At 41.7% G+C, this 16,910-nt stretch overlaps 1 protein-coding gene across 13 annotated transcripts in view; it reads left to right on the plus strand.

Annotated features, from left to right (window-relative positions):
- LOC108516873 (inactive ubiquitin carboxyl-terminal hydrolase 54) overlaps nucleotides 1-16,910 on the plus strand; it is a 114,091-nt gene that overhangs the window by 22,577 nt on the left and 74,604 nt on the right. For 6 of the 13 annotated variants that reach the window (XM_017854565.1, XM_017854563.1, XM_017854556.1 and 3 more), the window contains exon 1: nucleotides 13,732-13,994. The exons of 3 other annotated variants lie outside the window; for them this stretch is intronic. The gene's annotated coding sequence lies outside the window, so the exon portion shown is untranslated. Of the gene's footprint in view, nucleotides 1-2,268; nucleotides 2,878-13,731; nucleotides 13,995-16,910 lie in introns of those variants that run through there. 4 more of the 13 variants (XM_017854557.1, XM_017854558.1, XM_017854561.1 and 1 more) reach the window with 2 other exon arrangements.

Here is a 16,910-nt window from a genome sequence, read left to right on the forward strand (position 1 = left end):
AAAAAAAAAAAAAAAAAAAAAAATTTGTGGAGCTGGAGTCTTAACTATGTTGCCCAGCCTTGTCTCAAACTCCTGAGATCAAGCAATCCTCCTGCCTCAGCCTCTCAAAATGCTGGGTTTACCAGTGTGAGCCAATGTGCCTGGCGAGTTAGCTCTTTTAGAGCATACTTTCAATTTTTTTGGATATGTAACCAAAAGTAGAATTGCTGGATCATATGTAATTTTATTTTAATTTTGAAGAACTATCATACTATTTTTCATACTGGCTATTTACCATTTCACATTCTTACGATTGTGCACAAGGGTACCAATTTCTCCACGTCCTTGCCAACACTGTTTTTTTTGTTTTGTGTGTGTGTGTGTTTTTTTTTGTTTTTTTTTTTTTTGAGATGGAGTCTTGCTCTGTTGCCCGGGCTGCAGTCAGTGGTGTGATCTCGGCTCACTGCAACCTCCGCTTCCTGGGTTCAAGCGATTCTCCTACCTCAGCCTCCCAAGTAGCTGGGACTACCGGTGTGCAGCACCACACCTGGCTAGTTTTTGTATTTTCAGTACAGACGGGGGTTTCACCACATTGGCCAGGCTGGTCTCGAACTCCTGACCTCATGATCTTCCCTCCTTGGCCTTCCAAAGTGCTGGGATTATAGGCGTGAGCCACTGTGCCTGGCCACCGTTTTTTTTTTAATAGTAGCCGTCCTAATAAGTGTGAGGTGATATCTCACTGTGGTTTTATTTTCCCTAATGATTAGTGATCTTGAGTGTCTTTTCCTGTGTTCATTGGCCATTGGTGTATCTTCTTTGGAGAAGTGTCTGTTCAAGTTCTTTGTTTATTTTATAATTGTGTATTGTTGTTGTTGTTGAGTTGTAGGAGTTTTTTTGTTGTTTTTGTTTTTGAGACAGGGTCTCACTCTGTCACCTAGGCTGGAGTTGAGTGGCATGATCTCAGCTCACTGCCACCTCTGCCTCCCAGGTTCCAGTGATTCTGCTGCCTCAGCTTCCCAAGTAGCTGGCATTACAGGTGTGCACCACCACACCCGATGAATTTTTTTGCATTTTTAGTAGAGACCAGGGCTTAGTAGAGACAGGTTTAGTAGAGATGGGGTTTCGCCATGTTGGCCAAGCTGGTCTCAAACTCCTGGCCTCAAATGATCTGCCCACCTTGGCCACCCAAAGTGCTGGCATTACAGGTGTGAGCCACCACACATGGCAGGAGTTCTTTATATATTGTGGATATTAACTCCTTATCAGAGTAATAATTTACAAATATCTTCTCCCATCTCATGAGTTGTCCTCTTCCTTTTTTTTTTTTTTTGAGACGGAGTCTCGCTCTATGGCCCAGGCTGGAGTGCAGTGGCCGGTTCTCAGCTCACTGCAAGCTCCGCCTCCCGGGTTTACGCCATTCTCCTGCCTCAGCCTCCCGAGTAGCTGGGACTACAGGCGCCCGCCACCTCGCCCGGCTAGTTTTTTGTATTTTTTAGTAGAGACGGGGTTTCACCGTGTTAGCCAGGATGGTCTCGATCTCCTGACCTCGTGATCCACCCGTCTCGGCCTCCCAAAGTGCTGGGATTACAGGCTTGAGCCACCGCGCCCGGCCGAGTTGTCCTCTTTCTTTTCCTTTGATTCACAGTTCTGGTTTTTAAAAATTTTATTATATATTTTGTAAGACATTTAAAAGAATAATACAGTAAACATTTTTATGACCACTATCAAGCAAATTAAATATTAGTAGATTAGTTTGCTCCCGAGTTTCCCTTTATTGATTACAAGTCCCTCACCAAAGGTAACCACTAATGAATTTGATTTTTCTCTGACTAGATATTTTGTACCACTATTATATTATTTTCTCTCTCTCTTTTTCTTTTTTTTTGAGACGGAGTCTCGCTCTGTCACCCAGGCTGGAGTGCAGTGGCGTGATCTCAGCTCACTGCAAGCTCCGCCTCCTGGGTTCATGCCATTCTCCTGCCTCAGCCTCCCGAGTAGCTGGACTACAGGTGCCCACCACCACACCTGGCTAATTTTTTTGTATTTTTAGTAGAGACGGGTTTCACAGTGTTAGCCAGAATGGTCTCGATCTCCTGACCTCATGATCCACCTACCTTGGCCTCCCAAAGTGATGGGATTGCAGGCGTGAGCCACCATGCCTGGCTATTATACTATTACACTATTTTGATATGAAGTGAAGTTTACATATCTCTGTGTTAGGATTACTGTATACCAATAAATAGACTGCTATGGCAGAGTAAATGTTTTCTTAGAGGTAGTAAAACTGAGGGCAAACCTGAGTTGGGAACATTTTAGCTCTAAATACATACAGTACATGTAGCTGCCTTGGTCAATTTAACTTTTAGACAGGGCAAATGGAATAAGGCAATGTTGAGGTGCTACGTTTTTGGTTCAGAAAAATGACTGTAAGTTTTGAAAGAAGGCATGATTCTGGTAAGATCTGACTATGGACAAGGGGATGTTGAAATAAACCAGTGTTTCCAGGGCAGTGGTGAAGGACTTGATCTCCATTATAGCTGAAAATGAAGTCCTTCTATAACGAAGCCATAGTAGCAGCAGCAGCAGCTGTTGCCACTGCCACCTGCATTCAGTGGCTGTGTGAGGTGGCTAGACCAGGAAGTGATTCCGTGGCACTAGGCATGTATAACGAAGGACTTTGGCTCTGGCAGAGTGGTTGTACAGGTTGTGGGTGTCACTTTAAACATACAAAGATCTGCTTGCTGGAGGAGGGGCAGCTTCTTGAGGATCAGGTGTGCAACTGAAAGGGATGAGCTCATCCTTCTAACCAGACCTGCTCTAGACGCTGACTGAATGTTTTCCTAATTGCAAGTCCTGCAGCTGGGAGAAGCAGGAAGTGATTGACGCTTCAGGCACTTGGTGAGTAGTAAAAAAAAAAAAAAAAAGAAGAAAGAAAGGAAAAGTAAAAAAGGCATTTTGGGGAAGCTTTTGAAATGTGTGTGTGAGTATCAGGTTGAAGGTGACATACACACACATAATCTTTCTCTAAGTTGAGGATTGCAGTAAAGTGTATGGTGGTGTTGAGGAAAGCAAAGCTTTGGTGGTTCTAACTTTATTCTACTACTTCTTTTTGAGGTGACTTTTCATGACTTAACAATTTTGTTTCCTACACTGTCTTGACTGGTTTCATTTCTCTAGGAAATAAGAATCCCAGGAGCTCCTTTTTTATTTTCAAGGATCTTCATGGCTTGTTTTGGAACTTTTATTGATGAAACTTATCCCACATTTGAAGACTTCTGTGTTGGATTTCAGAGCTCCTATACATGATCCTGTTTTGTTTTAATTTACCCAAACTTTCCTATTCACTTTAGGTAAAGTTCTTAAAAATGAAATTGGTTTAGAAAAGAAATATCAATTGTTTATCATTTATTTATTTGTAACCTTTATTTTAGGTTCCAGGGTACATGTGCAGGTTTGCTATATAGGTAAACTACATGTTACAGGGGTTTGATGTACAAATTATTTCATCATCCAGGTAATAAGCATAGTACCTGATAGGTAGTTTTTTTTGTTTTGTTTTGTTTTGTTTTTAAGATGGAGTTTCTGGCTGGGCGCGGTGGCTCAAGCCTGTAATCCCAGCACTTTGGGAGGCCGAGAAGGGCGGATCACTAGGTCAGGAGATCGAGACCATCCTGGCTAACACGGTGAAACCCCGTCTCTACTAAAAAATACGAAAAACTAGCCGGGCGAGGTGGCGGGCGCCTGTAGTCCCAGCTACTTGGGAGGCTGAGACAGGAGAATGGCGTAAACCCGGGAGGCAGAGCTTGCAGTGAGCTGAGATCTGGCCACTGCACTCCAGCCTGGGCGACAGAGCGAGACTCCGTCTCAAAAAAAAAAAAAGATGGAGTTTCGCTCTAGTCACCCAGGCTGGAGTGCAGTGGCGCGATCCCAGCTCACTGCAACCTCCACCCCCCAGGTTCAAGGGATTTTCCTGCCTCAGCCTGCTGAGTAGCTGGGATTACAGGCAGCCGCCACCACACCCAGCTAATTTTTGTATTTTTGTTAGAGACGGGGTTTCACCATGTTGGCCAGGCTGGTCTCGAACTCCTACCCTCAGGTGATCCGCCTGCCTCAGCCTCCCAAAGTGCTGGCATTGTAGGCATGAGTCACCGCGCCCGGCCCCGATAGGTAATTCTTTGATTCTCACCCTCCTTCCACCTTCTATCCTCAAGTAGGCCCCAATTGCTTATTATTTTGGATGGAACTTTTTATCTTGAGGTAATTCTAGATTTATACAGAGTTAAATAATATTGATCTGATGTACCATTTACCTCGTCTCCCCCAATGGCAATATCTTCCAAAATTACAGTACAATTTTACAACCGGGATATTGATGTTGATACAGTCAAGGTACCAAATATTTTCATCACTACAGGATCTACTGTGTTGTCCTTTTATAGCTACCCCCACTTCCCTTCCACCCCTATAGCTTTCTTAACTCCTGTCAACCGCTAATCAAAAAATCAGTTTTAAGGCAGAGAAAATTTTACGTGCAATCCTGAGAAGTTCTATATTAAAGACACACATGGCCTTATGAAAAGAGCCCTTGGGCTAGACGCGGTGGCTCACAACTGTAATCCCAGCACTTGGGAGTCTGAGATGGGTGGATCACCTGAAGTTGGGAGTTCAAGGCAGCCTGACAAACATGGAGAAACCCCGTCTCTACTAAAAATACAAAATTACCCGGGCGTGGTGGCGCATGCCTGTAATCCCAGCAACTCAGGAGGCTGAGACGAGAATTGCTTGAACCCAGGAGGCAGAGGTTGCAGTGAGCCATGATCGCGCCATTGCACCCAGCAAGGGCAAAAAGAGCGAAACTCTGTCTCAAAAAAAAAAAAAAGCCCAAAACTGCAGTTGATTTTGGTTCATTGTAGCTCTTTACCTTGGACAAATAATTTTAATTTCTCTGTGCTTCAGTTTTCTTATCTATACAATGGGATAGCGGTATATTAACCTATTTTGCAGGAGTTTTGAGAAATTGTAAAGCTCTTTCAAAAAATAAAAATTATATAGATTATTATTAGCAGCAGGGATAATTGTTTTCAAACTAGAAAGTATATAGCAAGTTAAAAACTGGAAACTGTAGCGCAAGATGCTAATAGTGAATATTTTTAAATGAATTTAATTCTTAAGGCTGAAATGAATTACATTTCAGGATGCTGAATTAACTGGCTGATGATCTCAGAGCCACTGTTGTTAATCTTTGAGAAACCATAAAGACTAGAGAGACACAAATGTCTTTATATCCAAAAAGAGGAAAGGAAAGTAGTTGTAAAACCATAGACGTGTAAAATTGTTAAATCTTGGGAAAATTCAATTATAAATGATTAAATATAATATGGAGTATTAAGGAGAAAGAAGAGTATGGGTTGATTCATCATAAATTACTTCTATTTCTATTTTTGGATTTCATTACTTCTATTTAGGATTAAGAGGTTTGTGGATAGGGGATTGTTCTACATATAGTGAGTCAAAATCCCATTAGTTTCACAGTCTTTCATGTGGCTGATAATGTAGTGATACAAATTTCATTGATTGGTTAAGTGTATGTGTCAGACATTGAATAACTGTATCCACTGACCATCTTGATTTTACCGGGAAGGTCCCTGGTAGATTATTCTTATTTTTTCCATGGGCAGTCAGTCTGCATGGGTTATTTTATTTTTTTTGAGACGGAGTCTTGCTCTGTCGCCCAGGCTGGAGTGCAGTGGTGTGATCTCGGCTCGCTGCACCTCCACCTTCTGAGTTCCAACGATTCTCCTGCCTCAGCCTCCCAAGTAGCTGTGACTACAGGCACGTACCACCAAGCCCAGCTAATTTGTTTGTTTGAGATGGAGTCTCTGTCTGTCTCTAGGCTGGAGTGCAGTGGTGCTATCTTGGCTCACTGTAACCTCCATCTCCTGGGTTCAAGCGATTCTCCTGCCTCAGCCTCCCAAGTAGCTGGGACTATGGACGCACGCCGCCATGCCCAGCTAATTTGTTTTGTATTTTTAGTAGAGATGCAGTTTCCCCATGTTGGCCAGGATGGTCTCGATCTCCTCACCTCGTGATCCACTCGCCTCGGCCTCCCAAAGTGCTGGGATTACAGATGTGAGCCATTGTGCCTGGCCGATTTTTAAATTTTTAGTAGAGACAGGGTTTCACCATATTGGCCAGGCTGGTCTCGAACTCCTGACCTTGTTGTGATCGGCCTTCTTGGCCTCCCAAAGTGCTGGGATTATAGGAGTGAGCCACTGTGCCTGGCCAAAAGTTTTAATTTTGATGAAGTACAATTTATGTATTTTTTTCTTTTGTCACTTGTGTGATGTCTTTGCCTAACCCAGGGTCATAAAGATTTATTTCTATGTTTTCTTCTAAAAGTTTTATAGTTTTAGCTCATTAAATTAATTAAAAAATTAATTAAATTAATTTTTGCATATGGTGTGAGATAAGAGTCCAACTTTTTCTCTTGCATATGGATATTCAATTATTCCAGCACTATTTATTAAAAGACTACAGTAGTTTCCCCTTATCCATGAAGGATATGTTGCAAGACCTCCAGTGGATGCCTGGAACCATGAATAGCACTGAACCCAATGGCTATTAATTGGAACATATTTCTGTTCATTTCTTCCATCCACAAATTTAATGCCTTTTTTTTGAGACTGAGTCTTGCTCTGTTGCCCAGGCTGGAGTGCAGTGGTGTGATCTCGGCTCACTGCAACCTCTGCCTCCCGGGTTCAAGTGATTCTCCTGCCTCAGTCTCCCAAGTAGCTGGGATTACAGGTGCCCACCACCATGCCCGGCTAATTTTTATATATTTAGTAGAGACAGGGTTTCACCAAGTTGACCAGGCTGCTCTTGAACTCCTGACCTCGGGTGATCCACCCGCCTTGGCCTCCCAAAGTGTTGGGATTACAGGAGTGAGCCACCACACCTGGCCTCCTTTTCCATCTTAACTAAGCACTTATGTAACCACTGAATGGGTTCATTCTGTCCATTGCCCCCATACAGCTGATTTATCAAGACAGGAGAATAGCAATGGAGAAAGAGTTTAATTCACGCAGAGCTGGCTGCACAGGAGATCAGAGTTTAATTATTACTCAAATTGGTCTCCCGGAATATTCCAGGATTGGGGTTTTAAAGGCTAATTTGGTGGGTAGAGGGCCAGAGAGTGGGGAGTGTTGATTGCTTAGGTCACCAATGAAATCACAGGGAGTCGAAGCTGTGCTTTTACACTGAGTCAGTTCCTGGGTGGGACCACAAGACCAGATGAGACAGTTTATTTATCTGGATGGCACCAGGTGAGCCATCGAGATTAGGGTTTGAAAAATATCTCGAGCACCAATCTTAAGTTTTACATTAGTGATATTATCCCTAGGAGCAGTTAGGGAGGTGTAGAACCTTGGGGCCTTTAGCTGCATGATTCTTAAAGCATAATTTCTAATCTTGTAGCAATTTGTTAGTCCTACAAAGGCAGTCTAGTCCCCAGGCAAGAAGAGGGTTTGTTTTGGGAAAGGGCTGTGTTTTTGTCTTTATTTCAGAGTTAAACTATAAACTAAGTTCCTCCCAAAGTTAGTTCACCTTATGTCCAGGAATGAACAAGAACAGCTTGGAAGTTAGAAGCAACAGGGAGTCAGGTAGGTCAGATCTCTTTCACTGCAATAATTTTCTCAGTTATAATTTTTGCAAAGGTGGTTTCACTTACCATGAACTATGGCCATGACTTTTTGCAATTTGAGGTTTGACAGTAAAACTAGCATGAATTTCCTTTCCTTCTTCACAATTTCATGCATAGATTTGTTCTTATGGTAGACCTTAGCAACTTTAGTGTAGCAGCTTAGCAGCTTTTTTTCTTTCCTTATTAAGTCGATAATTTTCACTTTTTCACTTAAAGGAAGCGCCTTATGGCTTCTCTTTGGCCTGTTGAATTGCCAGTATCACTACTCTTGCATTTTGGGAACATTATTAAGTAAAATAAAGTTATTTGAACACAAGCACTGAGAGACCTTGACAGTCGATCTGATAATTGAAGGGTTACTAAGTGACTGTTGGGTGGGAAGTGTAGACATGTGGATAAGCTGGACAAAGATGATGCATGTCCTGGTCACTCACAAAATTTTTGTGTAATATTTTCAGGCCATGTTGACCTCAGGTAACAGAAACCTTGGAAACCACTGATGAGGGCAGGGTCAGGGGGAGCAACACGACTACTACTTTATTCTTTTTTTTTTTGAGACAGGATCTCATTCTGTCATTCAGACTAGAGTGTAATGGCCTGATCTCAGCTCACGGCAACCTCCACCTCCCTGGCTCAAGCAATTCTCGTGCCTCAGCCTCCTGAGTAGCTGGGATTACAGGCATGTACCACTACTGCCTGGCTAAATTTTTTTTTTTTTTGAGACAGAGTCTCACTCTGTTGCCCGGGCTGGAGTGCAGTGGCTTGATCTCGGCCCACTGCAAGCTCCGACTCCCGGGTTCACACCATTCTCCTGCCTCAGCCTCTCGAGTAGCTGGGACTATATAGCACGCCGCCACCACGCGCCGGCCCTAAATTTTTTGTATGTTTAGGTAAGATGACGGGGTTTTAATGTGTTAAGCCAGGATGGTAAATCGATCTCTGACCTCATGATCCGCCCTGCCTCCGCCGTAACCAAAAGTGCTGGGAGTACAGGCGGTGAGCCAGCTGTGACCGGCCGCTAATTTTTGTTTTTTAGTAGTAGATGGGGTTTCACCCATGTTGGTCAGGCTGGTCTTGAACTCCTGACCTCAGGTGATCCACCCGCCTGGGCCTCCCAAAGTTCTGGGATTACAGGCATGAGCCACTGCACCCGGCCTCTTTTTTTTTTTTTTTTTTAATTGGAGTCTTGACTCTGTTGCCAAGGCTGGAGTGCGGTGGCACCATCTCAGCTCACTGCAATGTCCGCCTCCTGGTTCAAGCGATTCTCCTGCCTCAACCTCCCGAGTAGCTGGGATTACCGGCGCATGCCACTATGCCCAGTTAATTTTTGTATTTTTAGTCAAGACGGGTTTTTCACCATGTTGGCCAGGCTGGTCTCAAAATCCTGACCTCAAGAGATCCGCCCACCTTGGCCTCCCAAAGTGCTGGGATTACAGGCGTCAGCCACCATGCCCAGCTGATTACTTTCTGTAAGACTAGCATTTAGGTAATTCTGTGGTGTACTTGAGAGGGATTTTCATACTCTTCTTGCTTTCTAGGAGCTATAAGTCCAGTCGAAGACTTTTAAAAACGCTTGTTCTAGAGACAGGGTGGTTAATGTTCATAATGACATAATGCTATTTGATATAATTTTTAGAATTATGCAAGATATAGTTAAATAAATGAATTTAAATAATAATACTATAACATTAGAAGCCCAAATATGTGGCCCCTATCTCCCTTTCTTCTTTCTTTAGAGTCCATTTGTGTGAGAAATACAGAGATTTCTTGGATGATTTTTGCTGCTCAGGTCTGTGATTAACAGCCAAAGTTTCTCCAAAATACATTTTTTGGATCAGTTTTTTCCTCTTCCCTCTACCCTTTCTGCAATATTCCTCTTCTCAGTAATGTGTACTTGAGTGAAACAACCAGCTGTTTAAGGTACACATGCTCTGCTAACATTGTGAATTAATCTCAGAATAAAAACTAGAGTCATCTGTGATTGAACAGGGATTGCACCTGTGACTAGCCACTGCATTCCAGCCTGAGCAACATAGTGAGACTCCGTCTTTAAAAGAAAATACTGATAGGGCGTGGTGGCTCAGGCCTGTAATCCCAGCACCTTGGGAGGCTGAGGTGGGTGGATCACCTGAGGTCAGGAGTTCGAGACCAGCCTCGCCAACATCGTGAAACCCTGTCTTGACTAAAAATACAAAAATTAGCCGGGTGTGGTGGCATGCACCTGTAATCCCAGCTACTCAGGAGGCTGAGGCAGGAGAATCACTTGAACCCGGGAGGCAGAGATTGCAGTGAACTGAGATTGTGGCACTGCACTCCAGCCTGGGTGACAGAGTGAGATGCTGTCTTAAAAACAAACAAAACCAAGATTTTTTAAAAAAAGTTAAAAAAAAAAACAAACCCTAGACTCAAATTAGTTATGTAGTTTTCCCTGTTTTTCATCTACTTCATGGTATATTCTTCCTTACAACCTAGAGTCAAAGGCTAGAATATTTTCTCTTAGGTTCCTTATTAGCTAAGATCAAGTCCATCCCTTATTTTTGTTTGCTAGAACTCCAGTTTAACAGCTGTGAATTAAGTTCCTCCTCTCTCCAGGATCAAATGCTAAAGCCTTTCACTTGATATAAAGCAGTCTCTTCCCCACCCCTCCCTACCCCAATCCTACAGTTTATTTAAAAGTCCCAGCCTAGGTAATATACTAAGACCCTTCAAAAATTTTTTAAAAAAATAGCTGGGTCTGGTGGTACACACCTGTAGTCCCATCTACTTGGGAGTCTGAGGGTAGAAGATTGCATGAACCCAGGAATTTGACAGTGCAGTGAGCTGTGATCACACCACTGCATCCAGCCTGGGCAACAGAGCAAAACCTGTCTCTTAAAACTAAAAAGTCCCCAAATTTTGTCACTACATTCTAAAATCTAGAGTCTTTTATTGGCTGGGCACAGTGGCTCACACCTGTAATCTCAGCACTTTGGGAGGCTGAGTCGGGCAGATCACTTGAGGTCAGGAGTTCGAGACCAGCCTGGCCAACATGGCGAAGCCCCATCTCTACTAAAAACACAAAAACTAGCTGGGCGTAGTGGCACCCACCTGTAATCCCAGCTACTCAGGAGGCTGAGGCAGAAGAATCACTTGAACCTGGGAAGTGGAGGTTGTAGTGAACCGAGATCATGCCATGGCACTCCAGCTTGGGTGACAAAGACTCGGACTCAAAAAAATAAAAAAGAGTCTTTTATTTTCCAATCTCATTCCTACTGTGGAGCCACTCAGTTCCTGCCTTTACTGCCAACATCAGCATTATCATTAGCATCTCAGAAATAAAAGACAACAATGATGGTTTGACTTTGGGGTTACTCCAGAGGGAGTCATTTTGGTTTTTCTTAGAGAAATCCTCTGTTTCTCTTTTATGACTTTTACGAGAAGTAAAATGTTCTTTTATTAAATTGAACATTCTGTTGTACCCTCCTCTATTTGCTAGTGGAAACCAATAATGAAAAGTTATGGAATGTGACCAAATAGGACTTTTCAGCCTGTGCTTTTCCATTACCCTCCTCACTATCCTTCAAGGATTTTTCTTGATTGATTTACTCAAATCCTAAAGATTGTTTCTCCTTGCTAATAATATTTATATTTTTTCAGAGACCTTTGTCTATTCTGGTCTAAGGTGGACCTATCGTGGTGTTACATATTCCCTGCGAAGTACTTGGAAAATATGACTTGTTAAGTTTTGTTGAAGCACAGTTTTACAAAGTACTGTTGTAACTAGTCATCCAACTTTAGAATACCTGAACATTTTTTTTTTTTTTTTTTTTGAGACGGAGTCTCGCTCTGTCGCCCTGAACATTTAAACTAAAACCCCATTTAAAAAAATAATAAACTGAAACCCTGTATATCACTCTCCCTCTTGACGTAGTTAGCAATCATGTACACAAAACATTTTCTTTCTATTTTTTCTTTTCTTTTCTTTTCTTTTCTTTTTGAGACAGAGTCTTGCTCTGTGGCCCAGGCTGGAGTGCAGTGACACAATCACTGCTCACTGGGGCCTTGGAATCCTCCCACCTCAGCCTGGAGTAGCTGGGACCAGAGGTTCTTGCCACCATAGCAGGCTAATTAAAATTTTTTTTTTTTTTTTTTTAAAGAAGGGTCCTCCCTATGTTGCCCGGCTGGTCTCGAACTCCTGGGCTCAAATGATCCTCCCGCGTTGGCCTCCCAAAATACTGGGATTACAGACATGAGCCCCTGCACCCGGCCTACAAAACCTTTTCTACAGGCAATTCTACACTCACCTAACACAAACTTGTAGTTACTCAATTTATTTTGAATGGAGAAGCCCAGTGGTTGGTACAGGGTTCTCTTTCTATTTGGCACAGAACCTCTTGTGCAGTCTTGAAGAGGGAATAAGAAATGTCTGAAAATAACTTGTGCAAAGCAGAATGTGAGTATCATAGCAGAGTTTTATGGGAGGTGTTTTCTGAGGGGCCTCTGGAGAGATTACAATCTATTAGAGTGAGATTTCCCTGTGGATGACTTCTCTTACCTGGATGAGACATGAAAAGTAATGCTGTCTAGTTGTAATCAGGGTTGAAGCTCTGTAACTCTGTCCCAGTACTCTAGTTTTATTTGGTTTCACAATGAATGTATACCTATATTTTAATGACTTGATTGAAGAGCTTGGTCTTGATATTTGTATATCTTTATTTGCAGTCAGCACTTACCAGTAGAAATTTTGTGTTTCACACTTTTTTTTTTTAGACAGAGTCTCGCTCTATTGCCTGGGCTGGAGTGCAGTGGCCGGATCTCAGCTCACTGCAAGCTCCGCCTCCCGGGTTCACGCCATTCTCCTGCCTCAGCCTCCCGAGTAGCTGGGACTACAGGCGCCCACCACCGCGCCCGGCTAGTTTTTTGTATTTTTTTAGTAGAGACGGAGTTTCACCGTGTTAGCCAGGATGGTCTCGATCTCCTGACCTCGTGATCCACCCGTCTCGGCCTCCCAAAGTGCTGGGATTAGAGGCTTGAGCTACCGCGCCCGGCACACTTTGAAATGGCATTACTACCTCCTCCTCCACCTGGCACTAGGAGACCTGAGTTAGAATGCTAATGGTTAACAAGAAAAAAAACAGTTTTTGTTTTTTGTAGCACTTTCCCTGTGGCCAAAGAACTACTTCAATTTAATATACTGTATTGTTAAAATGTAAGAGCTTAATTAGTTTTGGACATTGCCCATGTTTGTTAAATTTTACCAATAAATCTTAATTATTTTTTTTTAGTGAACTCATATATTTTCTCTCAACCTATAGAAATACAACAGACCTTCATATTTGGCAAGGATTCTACTGATGAATTTTTTCATCAGTACGCTTATAAAACAACCTCTTTCAATAAAACTGTTTTATAACCTCAGGTAATACATGGAAGGGTGTGTGTTGGTCCTCTGGGGCCTTTGTGCCCTGCCTGCAAATGCAAGTTCTCGGTTGACTGATCACATGTTTGGGGGTGGGACCCTGCCTGCTGTTTGTTCTTGGTGATATAACTAGGTCTCTTCCCGGAGAGAAGGGTGGAGATCTTTCCCTGTTGCGGACTTTGGGGTTGAGAACCTTTAGATCCCAAGCATTTTAAAATTGACTCAGTAGATTCCAGTGGCTCAGTTTAAATAATAATTTTCTTTAATAGTGTGGCTCGTTTAAAACAGTTGGAAGAGTTTTGCCTATTAAAATGATTTGATTTAATTTAAGCCCAGTCTTGGAATTCTGAATTAGGGATTCCAACAATAACATTGTTTTAATTATTCTGTAAACAACTACAAAAATACTGTCTTCTTGTGCTCCTTTGGACTGCAGTGCAAAGGACTGTTTTTGGGGGGACCGGCCCTTCTTTGGAAGCAGCAGCCATCCTGCAAACCTTATTGTTTGATGACCTTTGCCATCAGGAATGCCCCAGGAAACAGCTTCATAATTGTTTTTCTTAAGCCTCAAGTGAAGTTTGTGATATGTCCTTTCAAGTTACTTTTGGTTAGTTTCTTAAGTTTACTTTGTTTTTAATTGGAAGCTCCACCTTTTAACTTTGTCATGAATTGTCCGTGCTGAGTTCCTGGTAGTTGGTAAAAAGAATTGCCTTCTCTCTGATAGCCTGTTCTGCAGGAAGTCCTTGTGGTTCAGATTCACAGTTTCTCATTGTTGCTGGCTACAGTTGTCTCCTCCCTCCCACCCTTCCCTCCCCACAGCTCTAGCTATTCCCTTATCCCTCCCCATTCTTGTATCACTTGCCCCACAGATACCCTCGTGATTAGAGGTCTTTTGCTGGAGGTTGACTGTGCTGCCTGGTAAGTATTGTAGTTGTTGTGGTAAAAACCGATAGATGGAAGATTGCAGGAACTGATTAGCTTTTGAGAAGTTTTCTTTCTTTAAAAAAAAATTCCCAAGCACTGATTAATAAACTATTTCTTTAAACAGCAGTAGTTTAAACTTTGAAATTGAAATTTTAGGACTCTCTCAACTTTCAAGAGGCATCTTGCAAGCTGTTGTTTCTGCTCTTTCTCCCTCCTCCCTGTTTCAATTATTAAATTTTGGAGATTTCATTTTTTTTTTTCCAAAAAAAATCGTAGATTTTCTTGAGTTCCTTAGAATTAAAGGCAAGAGTTGTGGGTTTAGTATTTTAAACTTCCTTCAAACAGAAGAAGGTTATTTGTGATTTCTTTATACCTATTTTCAGTGTTAACATACTGGTTAAAGTAATAATGAAGAAAAGAGCCTATTTTGTGGCTAAATTGGAAAGTAGCTGAATGATTCTTTTTTCCTATCAGCATAATAGTGTTGGCAAAATCCACTAAGATTTTGGCAATATGTTGTCAATTCTGGGAAATGGTTTGCCAAGCACTTCAGGATAACAGATGCTTCTGGGAATTATTTTGGGGAAGTTAGATAGATTTGTTCATTAGCACCTGCTTCTTTGAGGCATGAGGCCTATAATCCTTTTGAAAGTAAAATATTTAATATTTGATCTTTAGATTGAGTCAAATATCACTTTCATAATGGGTTATTTCCTTGTGTTTTATGTTTTGAGCTTCTAAGAATATTTGTGTATTAAAAAAATTTTTTTTTGGATAATGGATGGTTGATACTTTGGTATTTCAAGCAGTTATAAGTGATGAGCTTTGGAGTCTCCCAAACTACAGGTAGTTAAAAGTCATCTTTATGGTAGATGATGTGAGAGGAAACTTGTTTCTGGGATTTCATTGCTGTTCAATTGAGGCACTTATTCAGATGATGGTTGTATTCGTACAGTAATGATTTCCTGAGCTCCTAATATGAGGTAAGTGCTGGGTCCTTGCTAAGTGCTTTGCATTTACTTCTAATTTCCAGTACAGCCTGGCCAGGTAGTAGTATTGTCCCTCTAGAAAGCGGCTATACATAGGTAGAAATAACATGGGTTTTCTTTCCTGCAAAATGAGAAAAATAATCACTATTTGGCAGGTTAATTGTGAGAATTAGAGGATATACCGTGTGTCCAGTGCCTAGCGCAGTACTACCAAACATGTAGTTTGTATTCAGTAAGTGGGCTACCATTATTATAATTTTACAACTGATGAAAGAGGATAAGTAATCTGCTGAAGATCACTCAGTTGTAAGTGGTAGAGCTAGGATGTGAACTGGCTCAAAGTGTGAAGTCTGGTAGCATGTTTTCATTTGAGTATTGTAAAGGCTGTTAGAGTAGATTTCAGTGGATTCCTTCTCATCCCTTCACCTCCTGCCCCTACAGAGGAAAGCTTCTTTATAGATGTTCTCCTTTGTTTGGTATCCTCTGTCGCCCTCCCAGTCAGTCATGTGCTTGCTCTCTTACACTGGAGTTGCTTGTGCCATTCAGTACCAGTGTTCTCCCAACAGAAATGAGTCAAGCCAGTGCTGTCAGTTTGCTTCCCCTCCTTTTTTCCTCTTGTTGATAGCACTGTCATACTTTCGTTATTGTTTGTACTGAAATAATTTGAGTATGAGTATATTTATAATGATTAATAAATAATGCATTGATGGAATCAAGTATTTAAATTTAAAAAGTTTTAGTGATTTAAAAAATTCAGGATAAAAATCTCTGGTTCTAAATGATTGAATCAGAAGGTTATTATATAGGGCAACTTTCTGGAACTCATTGTTTTGCTATCCAGGGGCCTAATAAATTGCTATTGATTTTCATTTCTTTAACCACTGCTGTTACTAGTTTGCTGCTATTGGCAGTAGGGTTTAGAAAGAACATTTCGTTTGTCCTACTGACCATAAAATAGAGTATCTTTCTTCTGTAGACCTTTTGGAAGCACAAGGTATGATTTAGGTGCGATATGATTTAGGCAGGAGATTCAGGGACAAGCTAAAGAGCTGTTTGGTTATTCCTGTAACTGAGTTATCTCTAAACAGAAAAATGTGAGTTTGATTGGTCTCATGAAACTTAGTTCTTCATTTATTTGTTTAACAAGGAATGAGCATTTGTTGAGTGTAAGGCAGTGTAACTTTCTACATTGTATTCTAATAAAATATTGATATACCGGTTACATGTTGATTCATGATGTTCCTGGGAGGGAGAGAGAAGTCCCAGTTGGTGTGGAGAGGTGTTTAAAAAGACAATCCTTTGGGAAATGAATTAATGTAAATGACTGCTCCTTCCTGATGATGTATGACTATTAGTATTTCCTATCACTGTAAGTAGCCAGTGGTATGGCTTCTTCAAACAGGTTTGCTGAGTGGAAAAGATTGCTAGTATTAGGTAGGACTGGGAAGATGGGAGTAGAGAAGGGAGAAGCATTCCTTGATTGAGAAAAACAAAAAACAAAAAAACTGGGCATATGCACAGAACAAATCTTTTTGTATGTGTTTTAAGAGTACTGGTAGATGAGGTTGGAAATGTGCAGGGGATAAGATTGTGGAAGGCCATTCAAAGAAAGAGTTTTGGCTGTGTTTTCTCGCTGAAGTTTTCTGAGCTAATCGAGATTCATCAGTTTGCTTTTGCAATATTGTATAGACGGGATTAGAGGGGAAAGAATAGTTAGAAAGTTTTTGCAGTAGTCTAGGTAAATTGTATTGAGAATGCACTGTTTTGGCCGGGCGCGGTGGCTCAAGCCTGTAATCCCAGCACTTTGGGAGGCCGAGATGGGTGGATCACGAGGTCAGGAGATCGAGACCATCCTGGCTAACACGGTGAAACCCCGTCTCTACTAAAAAAATACAAAAAACTAGCCGGGCGAGGTGGCAGG

Source organism: Rhinopithecus bieti, unplaced genomic scaffold (genome assembly GCF_001698545.2).
Source record: "Rhinopithecus bieti isolate Rb0 unplaced genomic scaffold, ASM169854v2 scaffold_36008, whole genome shotgun sequence".
In the NCBI taxonomy this organism is placed as follows: domain Eukaryota; kingdom Metazoa; phylum Chordata; class Mammalia; order Primates; family Cercopithecidae; genus Rhinopithecus; species Rhinopithecus bieti.